At 32.6% G+C, this 8,539-nt stretch overlaps 2 pseudogenes across 1 annotated transcript; one reads left to right on the top strand and one right to left on the bottom strand.

The window, feature by feature from the left end:
• Positions 1-1,323: 1,323 nt before the first annotated feature.
• On the top strand, positions 1,324-3,841 carry LOC120073472 (cytochrome P450 81E8 pseudogene; annotated as a pseudogene).
• A 1,107-nt stretch (positions 3,842-4,948) lies between these two features.
• Positions 4,949-8,499, bottom strand: LOC150037124 (uncharacterized; annotated as a pseudogene). The gene is made up of 6 exons (XR_016528463.1): positions 5,942-8,499; positions 5,690-5,859; positions 5,505-5,609; positions 5,360-5,432; positions 5,015-5,093; positions 4,949-4,972 (listed from the first exon to the last, which is right to left on the bottom strand). The product of XR_016528463.1 is annotated as an uncharacterized LOC150037124 (transcript).
• Between the last annotated feature and the right edge of the window lie 40 nt (positions 8,500-8,539).

The raw sequence follows: 8,539 nt of genomic DNA, 5'->3' as shown, positions 1-8,539 counted from the left end.
AAACTGCCAGTGCCTTCTGATGTTAAAATAGTATGAAGATTTTTCGAGCACGCACGTTTTTACCATCGCTTTATCAAATGATTCCCCCAAATTACCAAGCCTTTGAGCAACTTTCTCTGACCTAACCAACCTTACAATTGTACAAGTTCATGCAAACATGCATTCCGAACTTTCAAGCAAGCATTGACTTCTGCGCCTATTTTCATAACACCAGATTGGTCACATCCATTTGAACTCTTGTGTGATGCAAGTGATATGGCAACAGGCGCCATGTTGAGTCAAAATAAAGACAAAATGATTCATCCAATCTACTATGCAAGCAAAACCCTGAATGAAGCTTAAGAGAACTATACGACTACAGAAAAAGAGTTGTTTGTAGTAGTTTTTGACACAGAAAATATCTGCATGTATCTTGTAAGATCAAAAGTAACTATCCATACTGATCATTCAGCAATCAAGTATTTAGTTAATTCGATGGATCCTATTGCTTGAAGAATTTAATTTGGAGATTGTGGATCGCGGGGGCACTGAAAATCAAGTTTTCGATCTTCTTTCAAGACTTGAGAATGAGCCTTTTCAACATACTACCCAAGATATTCGAGACAATTTTATTGATGAAAAGCTATTAAAGATAAAAGAAAAGGAGTCGCGATACGCTGATATTTTAAACTACCTAGTTTTCAAGACGTGGCCAAATGACTTCAACCACCACTAGCGTAGAAAGCTAAACCATGATTGCAAATTCTATAGATGGGATGAACCCTTCTTTTACAAGTTGGGTCCTGATCACATTCTGAGAAGATGCATTCCCGAGTTTGAGATGCAAGAAATTTTAGTAAAATGCTGCGAAGCACCTTATGGTGGATACTTTGAGGGACAACAGACAATAGTTAAAGTATTGCAATGTGGTTATTAACACTATTCAAGGATGCTCATGCCTATGCAGTCAACTATGATCACTATCAAAGGATCAAAAATTTATCTTAGAAAATGAGATGCCACTCACATCAATACTAGAGATTGAGTTATTTAATGTGTGGAGCATTGATTTTGTGGGATAATTTCCCTCCTTAGGCGGCCACCAATACATCCTTTTGGTTGTAGATTATGTGTTTAAATGGGTTGAAGCTATTGCTTGTACGAAGAATGATGCAACAATTGTTTGCAAATTGCATTGTTTATCAATCACATTGCTTCTAAATTATTGATCAAGTTTAATGTTAATCATAGGATTGTCACTGCCTACGATCCACAGACCAACGGTCAGACAGCAGTATCCAACAGAGAGATTAAGTCCATCCTCGAAAAAGTGTTAAATAATTCATGGATTTAGACACTTCCTTCCTCTACTCTTCCCTCCCTCTTTTCTTTCTTCTTCTTACTTTCATCCTCATTCGTCGATCTCTTCAAGTTCGCAATAACTTACCTCCAAGTCCGCCTTCTCTTCCGATCATCGGTCATCTCCATCTCTTGAAAAAGCCACTCCATCGAAGTTTCCAAAGCCTTTCGGCCAAATATGGCCCTGTTATGACTCTCCGCCTCGGATCTAAGCTCGCCGTCGTTATATCCTCGTCGGCGGTGGTGGAGGAATGCTTCACTAAAAACGATGTCGTTCTCGCCAACCGTCCTTGTTTCCTCATTGGAAAATACATCGGCTATAACTATACTACCATGATTGTCGCTCCGTACGGCGACCACTGGCGGAACCTCCACCGAATTGGTGCCATTGAAATCTTCTCTTCATCTCGAATCAACAAATTCGTCGATATCCGGAAGGATGAAGTGAAGGGATTAGTACGAAAACTATTGCACAATTCGATCGATCGATTTTCGAAAGTTGAAATTCAATCGGCAATGTCAGAGCTGACGTTCAACATCTCGATGAGAATGGCGGCCGGGAAGAGGTATTGTGGCAAGGACGTAACGAACGAGGAAGAGGCGAAGAGGTTCAGGGAGTTGATTAAAGAGCTTGTGGCGATAGGAGGAGTATCAAATCCAGGGGATTTCTTACCCATATTGAATTGGATCCCGAACGGTTTTGAGAGGCAATTGGTTCAATTGGGGAAGAAAGTGGATGCGTTCTTGCAGGGGCTAATTGATGATCATCGCAGGAAGAAGGAAGAAGGAAGGAACACGATGATTGATCACTTGTTTTCTCTGCAAGAATCGGAACCCGATAACTATAACGATCAAATAATCAAAGGATTTATAATGGTAATAAATTTCTCGACTTTTTTGCCTTTTTCTTTTGATTATGCCTTCAACAACTTAAAGATTTTTGTTCTTTTAGTTAAATAAAATTCAAAATACAAAGTGAATTCTAAACGCCTGTTTGATAGAGAATATGGAAACATAAAATTCAGAAATTGTAATTGTAGTTAAATAGATGTGTTTGGTAAATTTGATTCTAATTTATCCACTAAATATTAGTTGACAATAAATTGTTATGAATTAATTTTACATTTTAAATTTTAAAATTCAAATATTGGTTACGAAGAAAATATAGAAATGTTGATTTCAAAATTTGCATTGTTTAGATCATAGAATCCAAAAACAGTTTTCAGAAATAGAATCCAGGTTGTCTACCAAATATATATTTGTTGAAACCAGTCAATCTGAAAACATAAAACAAAATCTAGACTGTAAACCAAGTAGAATTTTTGTAAATAGTTCTATGAAAATTTTGACAAAATTAGGGTGAAACTGAAAGAAAGAAAAACTTTACGAATGAGTAATTTCTAATATCCATAACCCATAATATTAAGGTTTAAAGCATATAACTTTGAAGTTTATTCCATTTTTGTACTTAACTTTTAAAATGTCTATTTTAATAATGAACTTTCAAATTCGTTCTATTTTAGTCCCTAAATCACTAAAATGTCTATATTAATCTCTAGAATTTACCATTATTTTGATTTTAGTAAGTCACTAACATGACTTCAAGTATGTGCACTAATATATTATTACGAACTTGTTTTAAAATTAAATAGTTGGAGACATAGTAGGTAAAGCAACTTTAAATTAGAAAAATAACATATAGATGACCATTTTTTTAAATTAGAGATTTATATTTTAAAAGTGTAAGGATCAAAATAAAATGAACCCCAAAATGAGAAATATTTTTAAAATAAACTAGTAAAAGATCATTGACTAAACTAATGTTTAAACCTAAAATAAATAACCCTTAAGAATTATATATATAAGATCTCCTAATTGATCATACATGGATACATTTTAATTAATTTAAGAGTTATAAATTTCATTATTAACAAACAATTTGAAGGTATTATTGACTGCCGGGTCTGACACATCAGCTGTGACAATGGAATGGGCCTTGTCTCATCTACTAAACAATCCCCAAGTGTTAAAGAAGGCAAAAGACGAAATAGACAGTCAAATTGGACAAGAACAACTCGTGAAAGAATCAGACATTTCGAAACTACCTTATCTTCAAAGAATCATCTCTGAGACTCTTCGATTGAATCCTGCAGCACCCATGTTAGTTCCCCACTATGCAGCCAATGACTGCACAATATGTGGATACAATGTGCCATGCGACACAATAGTACTAGTCAATGCATGGGCCATACATAGGGATTCAAACGAATGGGAGGATCCCATAAGTTTCGAACCAGAGCGATACCAAAAGTCAGAAGCCATGGAGGTACACAAGTTGTTGCCTTTTGGAGTGGGGAGGCGAGCCTGTTCTAGGTCTGCCATGGCGCATAGAGTGATGGCTCTAACTTTGGCAACTCTGATTCAATGCTTCGACTTGGAGAAGGTTCGAGAAGAAGGCATCGATACGAAGGAACGAGTTGTATATCTCTACGTACTTGCTTAAATTACATAAAATAACCTAGGGTCTTAGTTTATTGAATTGAATGTATGCTCATAAAATAACAACTATTTTATTAATAACAATTTGTTTATATAGTGTTTACAAACTACGAGAACACAAGAAAAATTTAAGACACTAATCCCAACACATTGAAGATGGTGTTATAAAAGGTCTTTAATGTCGGTTTTAAATCGACATTATAGTTTACCAAAATTTTAATGCCAATTATCTTCAATACACCAATTTTAATGTCAGTATGAAACTGACATTGTACACCATCTTCAATGTTAGTTGAAAACGATATTGTACACCATCTTCTATGTCGATTTTTTACCAAATTTTTTTCAATGATTGTCTGATTTTTTTTATTGCCTCATTTTTAAAATCGTCCAATCCATTTTTAGTGTCGATCAAGGAGTTAGAAATGACATAAAATATCTCATTTTGGGTCAGGAAATGTTTGGCATCATATTTTATTAAAAAATTTATTTATTGTAATGCGTGCCTGTTATATTATGTATGTTTACTGTTCTACGTGGCAAGCCAACTATATTTCTTTTCCACCTATAAATGTACAAAACCAAACCTAAAATATAACAATAGATACAACAGTACACTCTACCACAGAACTAAATACAAAGTTACCTAAAATACAATAACACACTTCCATAGAACTGTAATAAAGCACATTTCTATAATAATTTATCCACAAACAACAATTAGTACTTCCAATCCATTCTATAAATACTTATCAAATATGAATAAACACACAAATTAATATTTGTATATCAATGACACACTTCCATAGAACAATAGTTAAAATGACCATATCTAACACTCATATGGAACCACCTGCCTATTTAAAACTATAATAAAAAATACCAAATATTAGTAATCATTTCTCCCTTCACAAACATCAATTAGTACTTCCATGAATACTTACACCATGCCCATAAACCAAAAAAAAAAAAAAAAAAAAAAAAAAAAAATTGTACACAGATCTTCCAATAAAAAGATCATCGTTAGATAATAATTCGTCTATCCACAAATAACTATTAGTACTTCATATTCATTCTAAACTTGCATATTTTACTCAAAACTTGTCCAGATTCATTCTAAGCTAGCATTTACATTCTATCAAGACAAAAAGAAAAAAAACAATAAGTGCATCCTAACAAATCGGCCAATAAAACTTGCCCATTGTGTTCGAATTATGTCGATCTCTTCTTGGGTATATGCATTTTTTTGTATTGAACTACAAAAAGAAAAGAAAAAGATAAAATCAACATAATTTTACATCATTTAATAAATTATAGTTAGCATATAAAAAATAAATAATTTACGTATGAGGCTAATAATGGGAGTATTAGGATTATGCACTATTTTGTGTATATACTTTTGCATATAGTACTCGCACCCTACAGAATCTAATTGACAGGGGCAATGCATGTGAAGAAACTTAAAAAAATTATTCTTATGTTTGAATAAACATAATTTGTTAAAATATGAATGTAAATTTACCTTTATAGGTTTCCATTTTGAAGAATATCGATGGTGTTGGTGATCATACTTGGCTTGCCATGTTTTCAATCCACTAAATAGTTTGAAAACGTTAGTCAAACATAAATATTTGAATTAAGAGCTAAGAAAGTTCAATTACACTTACATATATATAACTCCATGAAATTCCTCTTGAACCTAATTTCGAATAGAGTCCAAAACATAAACACAATAATTTTGAAGATTGATTACAATCATTATTCAATGATAACTATAATAAGCAACAATTTTGAAATATTAGTATGCATATAATGAAAATAAAAATAACTAAAGAAATTGTAATTTACTTACTCTATGTTATATGGAATAAGAACTAATTGGTTCAAATTAGCCAATTCTAGTTGGTTGGCTAAATCTCTAGATCGAATACATATGGCGATATTTTTACTTGGTCAATTATTAAAAAAAAAAAAAAAAAAAAAAATCTTGGTAATATCACAGTCACATTCATCCCAAAGATCCTAAACAAAGCAAAATTTATTATTTAAACATGGAAAAAAAATATAAATGAAGATTGTGAATCAAGATGAGTAATATTTACACAATATATGTCAGTATACACATATAACCAATTTCAACCATACTGCAATAATGGATTAGATCATCATGATCTAAATAAAAAAAATATATCCTTTCCAAATATGTGCTTGTTCAAATTGATACGAATCATGTCTACATTGTTCATGTTGTGTATGACATGTTCATTCAAGAGTTTGAAGGTGCCATTGGTGTACGTATATTTTGGAGGAGTACCCAACACTGTTAATTATTGAATGCTCCTACAATAACCAAAATTACAAATTCAAAGTACAAAAAATAATAAATAACCAAACTCATAGAGTGATAAAGAGGCATACTTTTTTCTCATCAGCCATAATTACATGTTCACAAGGCCATGTTATGAAGTTGTCTATCACTTGATTTAAGGTCTCTATTTTTCTCTTCACAGGAATTGGTATTGGCAAATCTTCTCTCATGACAATGTGTATCAGTACTTCAACAGTAGAACATTCCACGTCATCATCAAACACTGTGGCTACTGCAATAATATTATCTAGAGATCCTATAGCCAAGTGGCATGGTGTTCCCTTCACAAACTTAAAAGAACAAATACGATGCACGGTTAAGCGCACTATGATTAAAATTTAAAGGTCACAACAAATACAATTACCTTCAAACTTTCTTTAGGCGTCTTCTCAATATTCTCTTCTTCAGATGCACTAAGTGCGACACTTCCAACAAGCGATCTAGTTTGATGAGATTGTTTGCTATTAGTTTTGTCTCTTGATACTACACGTCGAGCATTCTTTTCATCAGAGGCTCCTTTAGTTTCTTTTCATCAGAACCAACACATGAGCACGTTGACGGATCTCCCTATTGAAACCAACAAGTGAATGAGCTTGAAGCCCACCACCGAGTTGTATGATCGACCAGATCTCCCTATGATCGTCATTGAAGATTTGCACGACTGGAACCAACACGCGAGTGAGCTGAGGCAAGCTGAATGACAACGGACTATATGCGAGCGAGCTGAATGGCAATGCTAAACGACATGATGGACGACGAGCTCAATGGTGATGATTGGTACGGTCAAGGAGAAAAGGATTTGGAAGAGAGAAGTGAGAAAGAAGAGAGAACAAAGATAGTGAAATGGAAGAGAGATATTTTTTTTTACTAATGGAAATAAATAAATGGGTATCTTTAATGTCGGTGTTAAACCGATATTGTAGCCTATCTTTAATGTCGATTCCATTTTAAAAAAAAAAAAACTCAATAATATGCATCTGATTTTACTTTCTTCCACCGACATTAAAGTCCAAAATTCTTGTAGTGGATTTTAATTTTTAACCATGCATGGTGAAATTTTGTTTAAGGAAGAAAGATTTTGTTGAGGAATTTTTTCAGGTTTTCTGGAATTTTTTGTTGAGGGAGGAGAGAGATTCTCATTTCTTTTCAGTGTTTCTACCATGTTGAGGAAGGATTTATTTTTAATCACCAATTGACCCAAAAGCTTAAGCTCGTGTGTAAAGATAAATTTAATTATATATCATCTAACACTCCTCCTAATCACTTGTGGGCTTAAAATATGAAGAAGAGCCAAACAAGTTTCCACTCCATCTCACTTGTGAACTTGAAATATGAAGAAAAGCCAAACAAGTGAAAATATTAATAGAACATAGGACCTCCCTAGATTACGTGCTGTAATATCATCTTAAATCACCAATTGGCTTCAAAGATTAAGTCAGTGGGTAAAGGTAAATTTAATTATATATATAACATTTTAGTTTTTTTAGTTTTTCTAAAGAAATAGCTTAATGGAGAGAGGGAGGAAAGAGATTAAGAGAGAAAAGAAAGAGAGAGAGATGAGAGATGAGAGAAAAATTAAAAGATATGTTTTTTTTTTCCAAGTCATCTAATCACTTAAGCATCTAGTCAATTTTTTTTTTTTTCAAATTTAATGATTTTTTTTTTTTATTAAAGGACCTTCCAAACTAATCTGAACTAAATTGACTAATTTAAAACATGAGGGACTAAATGCACTTATTCATCAAAATTCAAAGACTAAAAAGATATTTTTTCCAAAATAAAATTAAAACTTGAATGAGATGTGAGCATTTTCCTTTTAGTACCTACCAACTTACACCACCAAGGTTTTACAAAGTTGGCATCTTCGACCAAAATTTGAATTTTTTTTTTTAATTAAAAATTGGATGTGTGAGATTTAAACACAGACCTCTTGGCACTACAACAAATATCACATTCGATAGTTTTAAAAAACTGTTATCGTTAGATTTAAAAAATGCTATCGTAGACTTTCCATAACGTTTTCAAAATGCTATCGTAGTCCATGTTATTGAAAGTCCTTGTTGTTTTAACGCTATAAAATTTCTATACCGTTTTTTATAACGGTAAAAAAATGCTATAAAAGACTTTTATAGCATTTTATGCATGTTGTAGCCGATGTTATTGAAAGTCCTTGACTTTCCATAACATTTTTTCAATGCTATAAAAACAGCTATAAAATATTCATTTTCTACTACATAATTCTAATGTTCTGGAAAGTTTCCATGACTAATGAAAATACTATAATTGACTTTTGATTGCAGTTTTTAGAATCGTAAAAAAATTTCTATGAAAACC

This window comes from Benincasa hispida, chromosome 3 (assembly GCF_027475165.1).
Source record: "Benincasa hispida cultivar pf3 chromosome 3, pf3_genome.v1.1, whole genome shotgun sequence".
Classification (NCBI taxonomy): Eukaryota; Viridiplantae; Streptophyta; class Magnoliopsida; order Cucurbitales; family Cucurbitaceae; genus Benincasa; species Benincasa hispida.
This window is presented reverse-complemented; position numbering and strand designations above follow the sequence as displayed.